This window comes from Tamandua tetradactyla, chromosome 18 (genome assembly GCF_023851605.1).
Source record: "Tamandua tetradactyla isolate mTamTet1 chromosome 18, mTamTet1.pri, whole genome shotgun sequence".
NCBI lineage: Eukaryota > Metazoa > Chordata > Mammalia > Pilosa > Myrmecophagidae > Tamandua > Tamandua tetradactyla.
In genome coordinates, this window is record NC_135344.1 from 69,933,189 (window position 1) to 69,948,200 (window position 15,012).

Consider the following 15,012-nt stretch of genomic DNA (forward strand, 5'->3'; position numbering starts at 1 on the left):
AGATGGATAACTCTCCAAGAAGATGGAACTATCCTTAGTGTGCATGCACCTAATAACAGAACATACAAATTCAAAGCTTCAAACATTTGAATAGAATATTTCAAATAGAAATTCTCTATTCAAAGAGAAATAGACAAACCTACTATTTTCATTTTAATTTTTTTATTTGTGAAAAATACATATAAAAAAAGGGGTAACTTTCAAAGCATACTGCAACAATTAGTTATAGGACAGACTTCAGAGTTTGATATGGGTTACAGTTTCACAATTTTAGGTTTTTCCTTCTGGCTGCGGCAAGACACTGGAGACTAAAAGAAATATCAGTATAATGATTCACATGGAACACTCACAAAATAGATGACATTCTGGCCATAAAACATACCCTAACAAATTTAAAAGAACAGAAATCATACAAAGTATGCTTTCAGACTATCACAAAATTAAACTAGAAAACATTAGCAGAAAGATAGCTGGGAAATTCCAATAGATTTAGAGATTAAGAAGCATTCAACAAAATATAACACTTTCTCATGACTTAAAAAAAGAAACTCTTATCAAACTAAGAATAGAGAGGAGCTATCTCAACTTGATATAGAATATCTACAAAAAAAAAAAAACAAAAACTATACCTAACAACATACCTAACCTTGAAAAATTGGAAGAGTTCCCCTATGATCAGAAACAACACAAGTTTGTTCCCTCACATCAATATCATAATGGATGTCCTAGCTAGTGTGGTAAGACAAGAAAAGCATGTAAAAAATATACAGGTTGGGAAGAAAGAAATAAAACTGTTTTTTTAATGGATAACATGATTGAAAGATGTAGAAAATTCAAAAGAATCAACAACAAAAAATTGCTGGAACTAGTAAGTGATTATAGTAAGAGCACAAGATTCAAGGTTAATATCCAAAACTAAAGTGTTTTCCTATATATCAGCAAAGAACAATCAAAATTTGAAATTAAAAATTCAATACTGGGCGGGCCACAGTGGCTCAGCAGACAGAGTGCTCGCCTGCCATGCCAGAGGACCCGGGTTCGATTCCCGGTGCCTGCCCATGTTAAAAAAAAAAAATGCAATACCATTTACAATAGCACTGAAAAAGGAAATATGTGCATAAATCTAACAAAATATGTATAGGATCTACATTAAAAAATGCTATAAAACTCTGATGAAAGAATATAAAGAAGACCTAAATAAATGGAGTGATATTCCATGTTCATGGATTGGAAGACTCAATATTAAGATATCAGTTTGTCCAATTTGATCTATAGATTCAAAGCAATTCCAATAAAAATCTTCTATTTTATAGCTATCAACAACTGATTCTAAAGGATATATGGAAAAGCAAAATGCCTGGAGTAGTACAAAATGCCAAAGAACAAAGTTGGAAAACTTTCCTGTGCTAAAAAGACTTTATATAAAGCTATAGCAATCTAAACAGAATGGTATTAAAGAAATAATAGATACATTAAATCAATGGAGCAGAGTAGAAAATCCAGAATCAGATCCACAAAAATATAGTCAACAGACCTTTGACAAAGGACAAAGGCAATTCAATAGAGAAAGGATAGTTTTACAAAAAATGGTGCTTGAAAAATTGGATGTTTGTATGTTAGAGAAAAAAAAAGAATCTCAACACAGATTTTACATCTTTCACAAAAATTTACTCAAAATGGATCATGAACCTAAATATAAAACATGATATTGTAAAACTGCTAGAAGAAAACAAAGACAAGTCACAGACTGGGAGTAAATGTTTGCAAAACACATGTTTGATAAAGCACTTGTTTCCAGAATATACAAAGAACTCTAAAAACTCAATAGTAAGGAAACAGACAATTAATAAATTGTTTCCAATTAATAAATGGGAAAAGTATCTGAACAGTCACCTCACCAAGGAAGATTTACAGATGGCAAATAAACATATGAAAAGATGTTCGTAATCATAAATTCATTTTTAACTTGTTAGCTTATGACTTTTAGGGCAGTATATTGATGGCTTTTAAATTATGCATGCACAATAGTTACATTAACTATCAATTTAACTTCAGGTTAGTATAGGGACATTTGGTCCTAGAGGGTTGAGACTGACTCTTCTAGGGTGCCTGGGGTCCATAATACTGTGTTTCATAATGGATGGTGCTGATGGTAGTACTACGTCATGAATGTAAATAACAACACTGAATTATGTATTTGAATGTGGCTAAAATGGGGAATTTTAGGTTGTATACATAGTACTAGATTAAATTAAAAAAAAAAATAGAGCAGTACAATACAGCAAACCCTATTGTAAATGATGGAGGCTAGACTATAATTAGTAATACAATTGTGAAGATGTTCTTTCATGAATTATAACAAATTACCACACTGATGCATGTAAATAATAGGGTGGTAGAAGGGAACTCTGTATTTTATGTATGATATTTCTGTAAACTTACAACTTTTCTAACAGTAACTTTTTAATTAAAAAACAAAGATGTTATCTATTGTCAGGGGTGCCACTAAGAAAGAAAGAAAATGCTGCCAATTAAACTCTAACTTGCTTTCGTTTGCAAGCTACCTCCTGATTTGGGGGACGTTAAAATATGGAAAAGCGTGGCTCTTAGAACTGATGAAATAATGGAATGACATTGATTATAATGATAGCAGCTATTATTTATTAAGCACCTACCATGTTCGACAAGGTTTACCTTGATTATTTCATTCAGTCCTCACAACAATGCAAAGTGAGGACATGAAGAAGCTGAAGCTGCATCATTTACTCAAGATCATGGAGTAAGTATGTGGTTGAGCTGGGATTTTACTCTAGAACTGTAAATCATGCTGTCCTTTCTCTCTGCCAAACAGAAGCCTCTCCTCCATGCTGCTGAAGGTGGAGGGGGCCCTTGATTCCTCTTCCCGCAGAGAAAATCCAAGATAGGTGGCAGCCTCTTCCTCAAAATCCGATTCCCTGTCTTAATCAGGAAGAAGAAGGATTGCATGGAAGCTCAAGAAGGAAGGTTCTCTGCTTCTCTCACATCTGCTCAAAGCGGATGGATAGGCCCAGGTTCTGAGCCAGGAGGATGGCACCTCTGAGGGTTTCCTGACCAAACGTGATGCTCGTTTTATTTTGGTTTTTTTAACTGGGACTCATAGGAAGAAATACGTTTTTTTTTGTAAGAGAAATACATTTTACATTGCAACTCAATAGACACTCACAAACAAACTGAATTAAAAGCTTCAAAAATAATATTGCACTTGGATGGTTTCTATTCTGTCCTACTCCATTCTATCCATTATTTGTTTTATCGCTGATTGTGACACACTAGCTGGTTTCACCATCTGCTGAAGAGTCATGGCCCACTGTTTGAAAAGCACAGCTCTATTTGGATGCAAAGATTCTTCTAGGAGCCCTTAAGATTTACATGAAAAATGTAATGGGAATGGATAAATAAATAATGGGGGGGGGGGGGAAGGGGTGAAATAAATTGGGTAAATGGAAATACTAGTGGTCAATGAAAAGGAGGGATAAGGGGAATGGGATGTATGAGTTTTTTCCTTTTTTCTTTTTATTCCTTCTTAGCAATGATGCAAATGCTCTAAAAAATGATCATGGTGATGAATACACAACTATGTGATGACATTATGAGCCACTGATTGTACACCATGCATGGACTGTATATGTGGGAAGATTTGTTAATAAAAATATATATATTTTAAATGTAATGGGAGACATCTTACAATAACGGTAAGCATTTCAAAACTATCATTTACATTATCAGTCAAGTATTAGTAGGCTGAAGAAGTCAACAGTATTGTGATAAAAAGCTGGTTCAACAGTTAAAGCCAGGGTTAATTCTGATGTGGAAACTTGCTTCACCTTAACTTCTCTGATTTGTTTCTGCAGCCAGCAAATAGACATAATAGTAGCTGCCCAGCTCACCTCCTCGAAGAAGTTGTGATGAGGATTTGAATTGGGTAATGAATTAGTGACCGCAGTTTGAAAGCAGTGAAATATTGTATCCTGTCTCTTGTTACCTAAGTATTTGCACACGAGCCTGCTTGTGGAGCATTAAACAGTTGACACTAGTCAATAAATAATAACAGTCAGAACAAGAGCATTTCTTGGGCTCCTACTGTGTGTCCAGCAAGTGTTGTGCCAAACCATTTGCCTGTGTTAACTCATTTCATCTTCACAACAGCCCTAGGGGGAAAGTACTACTAATGTTGGTGCCTTTTGACCAATGAGAAAACCAAGGTGCAGAGGAGCTTGGTAACAAGTAACTCGGCTAAAATTCCATGGCTAGTATGTGCCAGGATGAAGCTCGAGCCCAGAGAGTCTGGTTCTTGAGCTTGAAAACCAAATCTATATTCCTTGAATATTTAACCAGGGCAGCTCTCTGAATTTTTGTTAGTGTGTCAGAGCATTTACAAAATTTTTACATCATTAAATTTTTTTGCAAATAAAATGCTATTTAAGGATAAACAAACAGTGAAGAGACAATGTATCTTTTCCATGCTTTTTTGTAAAAACAAAATTGTTGTCATCAAAAAAATGCTCCGCTATCCGCTTCGAAGCCTGCAGATTAGCAGAGGGCTTCTGAAGCACAAGTAATGTTTTGTGTGTGTGTGTGTGTTTGTGTGTCTGCCCTACAGCAGGAGGCTGGTCTGCAGCTTCAGAGACTGCCAGCTCCCCGGCAGCGATAAAGGTCTGTTTTTACGGTTTTATGAAAACCGGGAGAGAGCAGAGGTTCAGCCTGCCATGGGCTCGGGGTGCTGCCCTCCACACCCCACGCTGACATGAAAAATCCCGCGCATTGGGGAGCACCGCCCCCTGGCCAGGCATCAGGGGCTGTGTCCAGCCTGCAGGGCCCAGATAAGTCTCACACTGACCTTTTCTGGCCGCTAGCCGGGGCTTCCCTCGGTGCAGAGCCCAGCAGTGTTCAGCTGGAGTGACTCGGGAAATGAGAGGCTCTTACACCTATTTGTTAGTGGTCAGGAAAAGGAGAGTAAAACCGAAGGTACTTGCTAACTGAGAGGGGAGCCACACATCTGTGTCTCCCAGTCTGGGGGTGCCCTGTGTGCAGAAAGGGGGTGTTTTGGCTCTTCTGTTTTCCCCTGAGGACACCTTCACCGTTGAAGTCCTTCCTTCTCCTGGCTGCTCTGGGATGCTGTCCAATGTCCATGTTTCGAATGAATTGCGTTCCAGGATTTAAGAAGAGCCAGGCTCCTCTTTGGAGCTGAGGGAACTGGGCTAATGGGAAACAGGCCTGTCTCCCCGGCCTCAGCTCCCCCCACGCTGCAGGCAAATGACAGAGCACGTGTGGCTCTGCCGTGCCCAGGAAAGGCCTCGGTGCCTGCATCATTGGGAAAAGGCTGTGTGGGCTTAAAAACTGCTGTCTCTGGAATATGATTCTGACTCAGAAGAAGCGGGCGGCTTTTCAAGTTTCGTCTGTTGCATTATTAATGCCAAATGGCTTCCTGCTGACAAATTCTGATTTTGACTCAATCTCTTTGCTGTTTTAGGACTTCTCAGCCACCCGTGCTCTCATGTGGAGAGGATCCATTCATCGGCTGGCCCTTTGTGACCGAGCTGCCGGCTCGGTGTTCTTTTCTGAGTATGAACTGAAAAGTCCACTGAACGCGTTTGCTTGCATCCTTGGAATGTCTCCGCAGGGTTTAGAGTGCCTGGGTCAAGCCTTGTCTGACTAGGAGAACATTCGCCGTGGGAGGGTAAAAGCTCCCAGTCTCACTTCACACAGATACCAAGAGCTCAGAGTCTAAGTTTATACTTCATTCTGCTAAAACCTCCACATCCAGTGCCCCCCACTGCTAAAAATCAGCTCGTGAGCAGCTATGGGAGATGAATTCCTTGGGAAACTCCATAACTCAGTCGGTCTTTGAAGGTCCATCTGGGTTGTTTTCTCAGATTACTGTCCAGAGATTATGCTACACAAATTTCCGGATGATTCGAAGATGATTGAAAAGCTCGAGTGGGCCAGCTGCATGCGAATATTTTATTCTAGACCATTTCTTTTTTCAGTATTTTTCCTAATTTTTTCCTCTCAAGCATATCTATGTCAGGAAGTACAGAGAGAAATGAGCCTGGTGGGAAAAAATTATCAAGTGATAATGACATGTATGGAAAAAATTCTGGGGCAAACAGAATTTGGGTTATGCTGTTAAGCTAACATAAGATTACCTATCCCAGCAAGACTGATGCATCTTGTTTTTCTAAATACTGTTTCATTTGTGTTAAAACAGGGAAGGGGGGTGATCTGACATCTAACCCTTTTTTCCTGAGAAAACAATTACTGTCCTCCATGCTTTGCCAATAACAATCCTTTTTATATTGTTATTTAAAAAAATTTAAAAAAAAATTTTCCCTCTTATTGCAGGAGCTACAATATGTGCAATTTGGGAAAACCACTACCCAACCTGGGTGTGTGTTTGATTTGGTTGTTGGCATGTGAGTTCTATGCGTATGTGTATGTATGTGGGTGTATGCATATATGTGGTCAATTTAAGGTGAGAATAAGATCAGAAGTGCAAGAAATCATCACGACTGTTTACAGAGACTGCACTCATTTTGACTTCCTGAATTCTTCATAATTTTGTGGTTTTCCTTTTGCAGGAAAATATAAAAACCTCCTATTCTCAATTTTTTTCTAGATTTATTTATTAGCAAGATCAGATCTATTTCGTGGTTGCCATTAAATAAACCATTTTCTCTTAAGCTAATCATCTGCTTACAACTGTCTGGAGTAGATTTGCTTGTATTAAATGGACTCTCCCAGAAGCTGTTTTCAGTTTATCTGTTAAAAACAACTAGATGACAAAAAGGAAGAGAGAGCGGGAGGTGAGAGCAGCCTGCCCTTGACATGTAGAATTCTGAAATAAAAGACTAAGGCAGACAGAAAACCCACCAAACCCTTCATGGTCTCTGCAGCTGCTGATTGTCCCTCGTGGGGCGGTTTTTGAATGGAACATTCTCGTGGAGAAGCAGCTCGCTCCAGGGAGGGTTCTGATTTCTGTGGCTGAACCCTCTATCTCACATTTCCAGAAGCAGAAACACAAATGAAGTACAATGTCCTTTTGGTTGAAAACTGAATAGAAGAACAGAATGTATCATTTGTGGATAGGCTAAAAACATGCACACAAACAATTGAGTCCAAGTAGAACTGGGGAAATCTAAGATTGAATTGTATCTGTGACAATTTCCTGGACCTAAACTGTTCTCAGGCTTCGCATAATGTTACCATTGGGGGAAATCAGGTAACAAGTCCATGGAGCTCTGTATTATTTCTTAACAAATGTATGTGAATTTAGAATGGATCTCAAAATAAAACAAAATTTAATGTCTTTTAAAAATTGAGAAAAGTAACAAGAGAAAAAAAACTATCTCTTACTTGTAGAAAATAAATATTTGTATTTTGAAAATAATTTCATTAAAAGCATTTAAAAGAAAAAACGCTGAAGGGATACTGACTGTGCAACAGGACTAGATACAAAAACTCAAAAATGGACAGCACAATAATACCTAAGTGTAATGTAACTATGTTGGAACACTGAATGAAGCTGCACCTGAAATATAGTTTTTTGTTTGTTTGTTTGTATCTTTTGTTTTTGTTTTTTTTCTTTTTCCTTTTTTATATATATATATTTTATTAGTATTATTATTTTAATTCTCTTCTCTATATTAACATTCTATATCTTTTTTTGGTTGTTTTGCTAGTTCTTTTCCTAAATCGATGCAAATGTACTAAGAAATGATGATCATACATCTATGTGATGATATTAAGAATTAGTGATTGCATATGTAGAATGGGATGATTTCTAAAAAGAAAAAAATGGCTTTTACTGCTAATTCCTCATAAATTATTGATCTGTTGTCACAGCAGCCAAAAATTTTTTAAAAACCCAGATGCATTACACTTCAGTTTGCAAATCCAGAGGCTATTTTAGGTGGATTAAACCAAAATTACAATAGTAAATATGAAGTTATTGTTTACCTATGTATGTGCAATTTATATTGATGATACATGTTAGAGGAATCAGTCTCCCAAAAAAGTCATGTCTAGGTCCCAGCCCGATCCTGTGGGTGGGAACCCATTTGTAAATAAGTCCTTTGAAGATGTTATTAGCTAAGGTGTGGCTAAACTGAATGAGAGTGGGCCTTCATCCAATATGGCTGAGGTCCTTATAAGCAGGGAAATGGGGCACTGAGAAGACAAGAAGCTGGAAGTCAATGGATCCCAAAGGAGAAGATGCCACCACATGCACTGCCATATGACAGAAAAGCCAAGGAACCCTACAGACACAAGATACTGACCCTGGAAATAAGCAAGTCTTCCAGCCTTTAAAACTGTGAGCCAATAAATTCCTGTTGTTAAGTCAGCCCATTGTGTGCTATTTGCTTTAGCAGCTGGGAAACGAATAAATGCATTCACCCTGGCAGCCTCCAGGTAGCACGGAAACTTTCATAGCTGCTTGGAAAAAATGGTGGGTTTGAGAAATCCATTAACTTTAATGGCTATAATACAGGTCTTTGCCAGCACAAAGAGCATGAGCACATTTATCTCAGGATGAGAAAGAGAGAACTCTAAAAAACTGTTAATGCTTCATCTTGAGATGAAAAGACAACAGTGTATGTTTGACTAATCTTGTTGGCTGTTGCAGTGGATGAAGAGGTTAATGAACAAAATACACAGATATGTATATAACAAGCTCTTTATTGATGTAGATGATACATTTTTAAACTTTTTATTTTGAATTGATTGTAGATTTACATGCAGTGTACCATCCACCTGGCTTCCCCAGTGGTAACATTTTACATAACTACAGTACAGTAGTCCAAACAAATAATTAACATTGACATAATCCACTGACCTTATTCAGGGAAGAGGATGGATTCCAAAGCAAATAAATTATGGTGTAATAGTTGTCAAATTAATGGTCAATTAGCTACTACTGTGCTTTCCAAAAAATCCTCCCTATTCCCTGCAAAGAACTATTTCTATAGTTTGCTTCTATTTTTTTTTAGGCTCATAGGATTATTTCCCCCTTCTTCCTTTCTTTCATACCTATGGCTTGTCCTTTCCCTCTTTCTTTTTACAAATAACCACAGATCATAATGGCAGAAAAAAACAAATTGCTTTAAATGTTTTCTGACGTACTTAACATTGAGAGACCAATCATTTGTAACAAAACTTCCACAGACCAGACTTTATAGGAAAGGTATAATTACATTCTCTTTGAAAGATAATGTATTCCTTACTGTCAAACTCCCTGAGAATAAATAAAAACCCTACTACAATACAACAAAGCTACAGATAACCTGAACTTGAGATTTAGTTTTGGTGTATTATTTTGCAATGTTCGGAAAAAGTTACAGTGTTGAAAGAAAAGGAACTTCCCTGAGAAATGCTCAGACCAGGAGATGGGGTCTCATTTCCTTCTCGTTCAAATTAGACTGACCAAGAAGCAGATTCAGACCATGACAGCCATCCCTGTGACAGCATGACTTCCTTAGAAAGGATGGAGTTGGTACTCAACAGCATGGAGTGGAAGGAACATATGTAAGAGGGAGAGTGGTAACTTCAGAGAGGTAACAAGGGGCTCCTTTCCGTGCAGTGGTAAAGTTTGATGGGTTTTAAGCAGTGGATGATGAAACATTCTGGACTATGTTTATAAAGATTATACCGGCTACAATGGATTGAAAGGTGCAAAAGAATAAACAAGGAGATCATTTGGAAAGTGGTCCAAGGTGAGAGATGGTTCCTGGACTGAACTAATGCCAATGGAGATGGGGGGGGTAGACAGTTTTAGGACAAAATTTCTTAGTCAAATCTACTAGATTTGGTTATTGATTGGTAGAGGGCAAGTCAAAAATGTCTCTGGACTTCTGTTGTGAATGACTGAATGGATTCATTGAGATAAGGGGGAAAAAGGAGGTAGTATTTACTGAGAGAAAGAAAAAAGGAGATACCAATTTTGGTAGGAAGAGCAAGAGCTTTGCTTTGGACATGCTGAGTTTGAGATGCCTATGAGATAGTCCAGTAGAAATATCAGGACCCGGTTGGAAGGGAAGTCAGAAGAAAACTCTAAATCAGCAGTGGAAACTTGGGAGAGAGTAGGTCAACTGTGTGAGCTGTGGAATAAGCAAGCTCCCGTTTAACTTTGTTGGTCTGCAGGGGAAGCCAAACTGGTGTTACAGATTGCGCTGGAGGTGAGCGAGCGAAGAAAGTGTCTATAGAACACTCTTGAGAAGGTTGCTTGTGAAATGACGAGTGCAGAGGAATAGCGAACAGCAAAATAAATAACGAAGAAGATATAGTTTCAAGTGAAGCTTTTCCTTCTTTTTCTTTTAGGTAAGAAGATAAGACATACTAGAGCAGTGGTTCCTAACATTGGCTGCACATTAGAATTCTCTGGGGGAATTTTTTAAATCTGGATGCTCAGTCTTCACCCAATACAATTAAATCAGAATCTTTGCAAGTGGAACCCAAGCATCTATATTTATTATAAGCCATCCAAGTAAGTCCACTGTATAGGCAGGTTTGAGAACCAGCATACTTTTTAAATTTGCTTTTAAATCATCTAAGGAGCTTTTAAAAATGCAGGTTCTGGTGCAGTAGATCTGGAGTGGAGCCCAGGGTTTTGAATTTCTAATCAGGCCCCTGACTATGCTGATGTTGCTTGACTATGGACCTATAGCACACATAAAAGAGCATGGGAGTGATCCAGAAGAGAAGGACCCAGAAAGAGGACCCCAAGAGACTGAGAAGGGATGAGTCCCCAAACATCTATGGGAAGGCTAGCCTTGGGTAGAAGGAAGGATGCTATAACCAGACAGGAGAAGGAAGACATGGGGTGGGTTTATACATTCGGTGTTTAGGAGGCAAAGGGAGCTGTGGCCCAATGGTTTTGACCAGCATTGCTTCCCCTTACACGCTTCTACTTCTGTCCTCTCTGCTGCCTCAGACCAGTCTCTTAGTGAAGCACAACCTTGGGTTGGCTGGAACCCTGCTAGTCCCCATCTTATAGATGAGGTGCACAGGTGATTCTGAGTCTATGGGCAACTACTACAGAGATCTTTGTGTTCCTTTTACCAGGTTAGGACTAGCCTGAGACTCCCACAGATGAGAATTATGTAGGCTTGGCTTCTAGGGTTAGATAGTTAAATGAATGCTGAGCAAGGCTTTGACAGGCCACCAAACGGCTGGCTGTTGAGAGCAACCCTTCTGCATGACAGCTCAAGTCACATTTTGTAGAGGGCAAATGTTTGTCTGCTTTGTTCGGGTAAGAGCCTGAGTAAAGACACACAGCTCTACAGTACAGGAATAGGACTGGAACCAAGCAAGACAAGGCAGAGCCATTTACTGAGCACCTGTGTGTCACATGGCAGCCATTTTATGTGGCTTATCTCAAGTTATCCCTACAACAACCCTGTGACATAGGTAATATTATTAGTTCTATTTCACAGATGAGTAAACTGAAGTTTGCAGAGGTTGGGGAACTTGCCTCAAGTCACCTCCTTCTTTTTTTTTTTTTTTTGGAGTCTTTCTTTTTTTTTAATTTATTCATTAATTTAAAAAATAAAGAAAATAAAACAACATACATAATCAGTAATTCACAATATCATCAGTTAGTTGCATATTCATCATTTTTAGAACATTTGCATTAATTCAGAAAAAGAAATAAAAAGACAATAGAAAAAGAAATAAAACGAACACAGGAAAGAAAAAAAAGATTATACCTACCATACCCCTTACCCCTTGCTTTCATTGATCACTAGCATTTCAAACTAAATTTATTTTAGCATTTGTTCCCCCTATTATTTATTTTTATTCCATATGTTCTACTCCTTTGTTGACAAGGTAGGTAAAAGGAGCATCAGACACAAAGTTTTCACAATCACACAGTCACATTGTGACAGATGTATCATTATTCAATCATCCTCAAGAAACATGGCTACTGGAACACAGCTCTACATTTTCAGGCAGTTCCCTCCAACCTCTCCATTACATCTTGAATAACAAGATGATATCTACTCGATGCATAAGAATAACCTCCAGGATAACCTCTTGACTCTGTTTGGAATCTCTCAGCCTTTGACACTTTGTCTCATTTCCCTCTTCCCCCTTTTGGTGGAGAAGGTTTTCTCAATCCCTCGATGCTAAGTCTCAGCTCATTCTAGGGTTTTTCTCAATCCCTTGATGCTGAGTCTCTGTTCATTCCAAGATCTCTGTCAAGTCACCTTCTTTTAAGCAGTAGGAGGATTTAAACTCAAGCAGTCTGACTTAGACCTTACGTTCTTAACCACTGCATCATTCTATCCTCCATACTCATCAGCTAATAAGGTGGGCCTTGCTGGGCAACATTTCTCCATAATATTCTCATGTTTCTGTATATCTTGCTAACAGAGGTGCTAACTGCCTCTATTCCAGATTAGATTTCCAGGAAAGTTTAAATAGCAAAAAGTCTTGGAAGGCAGATATAGGCATCTCCATATGGAACAAAGAGCAGACTTGTTTACTGCACATGAAAGAGACAAATCCCTTGAGTTCAAGGTTACTCTACTGAATCACGATTGACTGTGTCATGGTCAGGTTCATTTGTCTAACTTGGCCAAATGGTGGTAACTGTTGGTCTAGTTGGGCAAATGCTGGCCCGTCTTTTGCTATGAGGACATTTCATAGAATTACATCATGATCATGTTGGCTACATCCACAACTGATTCCATTTATAATCAGCCAAGGGGAGTGTCTTCTTTAATGAGTGATGCTTAACCTAATCACTCGAAGCCTTTTAAGGAGGATTCAGAAGGGACAGTCTCTTCCCGTCTCGGGCGTTGAACCTCTCCTCTGGAGTTCGTCCAGACCCTCCATCTTCACAGCCTGCTCTGCGGATTTTGGCCTCTGCGTTCCAGTGGTCACGGGAGACATTTTTATAAATTTTATATTTGCGACTGTTCTCTGTTGATTCTGTTTCTCTAGAGAACCCTAACTAATACAGACTGTATGTGCAGGTGGCATCTGGCCCATTTTGCATTACCCTGTGGGAATCAGGGCTTGGGGGACCAGTGCAAATACTGGTACTCTGGCTACTGGATTGCTGTGAAAAACAAACTGTCTTTTGTCTCTGACCCAGGAGTCTTGTGTTTTCTACCATTATTCATGAAACTATAGCAGGCTGATTTGTTAGTAGGGTAAAATCCAAGACTTTTGATAGTGCTTAATAGGTCTATTACCTCCATCATATAGACAAGTAAACTTAGGTCCAGAAATATCATGTACAGCCCAGGAAAGAGCAGAGGAGAAATTTGAACTCATGTGTGCCTGAGCATAATATCTGTGCTCTTACACACTATTTCATGATGCTTAAAGGGGCCAGATTTGAAAATGGGGGTAAGAGAGATGATGGAGCCTACAGAGATGATCTCCTCTTGGAGCAGAGGAAGAAAAAAGATTAATTCAGATCAATTTTGGCTTATTGCCCAAATCACTCATCTACCCTGTGGTTCCTTCTGGACCCTAGAGGAGAAGTTGGGATGCCCCAGCCAGATCCACCTTCAGTGCTAAGATACCCATTTCCACAGCTACTGGAAGTGTTGGCAGCTGAAGGCCTGCCTGAGTTCCTCTCCAGGAGTTGTCTAAGGATCAGCAGAACCCTTTTGCCCAAGGACACACCTTTCTTAGGTCTGAGGGACAAAGGGGGCTGGGAATGGAGAGGCAGAGGGATGGGAGAGAGGGGGAGAGGATGTGAAGGTATGATGTACTTTCTTCAAGTGATGACAGCTCTTACCTTAGTCCCAGAGTTTCCTGTGGGATAGGCTGAGGTTTTCTGCCTTTTTCTGTAATGGCATCACAGTTTAACTCCTTCATCTGCCAAAATTTAAATTCTTCTCTTTTCCACAGTGGTCATCCTGAGATCCCCCCTCCCCCCATAAACTTCCAGTACACAGTCTTATTACACAAATCTCAGAGAATGTTTCCTGAGGAATTAAGCAAAGGTAGATCTTTTGTAAAACATGATGAGAGACACATGGCTGTATAGAAAAGGAGTTTCCAAAGGTTTTGTGTGCTTAAAGTCACAATCTCTGGTATCTGTAGGTTTAAAGAAGCCTTTTAAAATATCACCCATAAACTCATCAAGATACTATAACTTTGGATAATTAAATTAAAAGATAAGAAATTATATTTATTAGGCATTGAAGTTGTGACAATTTTATAGCATGTTCATTGATTGCTTTTCCTGACAATTATTATACTAACAAGCAAAAAGCAATAGAAAAATCATTAGCTTATCACATCGTGCCTTGACGGGAATTTTAGTATAATTGGATTTCTGTGTTCCCTATGGTTGCAAATGCTACAACATTTACATAATTATGTAAATGGAACAGTGAAGACCATATGGAAACCACAGAATTTAATGTGTCTAGGAAGAAAATGTCTTAACCTCCTTTCCTACAAAGGTAAGCAAAAGGATGGCAATTCTTACAGGAACAGAAAACGAGGTGGGGGGGAGGTTGAAGACTTTGAAGGACCTCTCAAGCTTAGATTTTGAGGGGAAAAGTGAAAATGAAAACAGTACTCTGCAGCAATCCTCACTTCTGAATTGAGACTAACAAACCAGCAAAAGTGAGGGTCATAGATGTCAGTACCAGGCTGGTGTTATTTCATTCATGTTAGAGATTCCAGTCTCTTGCCAACTGATGTCATCAGCGCCCTTCTTCCTACACAAGGTTCTGCAAACACTACGTATGGCTTATATCTTTCCTGGCAGTTATGGTTGTTGTTTGTCCAATTCCAAAAGTAAAAGATGAAATGAGATTTCCCCAAACCCTGAAGAATGTCTTGTCCCATTTGATAAGCAAATCAGGAGGCATCTTAATTGTCAAACAATGTTGAGTGGGAGTCTATTTCTTAACTGCATAAATGTGAGTTAGAAGAAAATGGCAATGCCAAATGAAACTGTTTTAAAGATTTATTTTTAAAAGCTTTTTTCACTATTAATCAACAAAT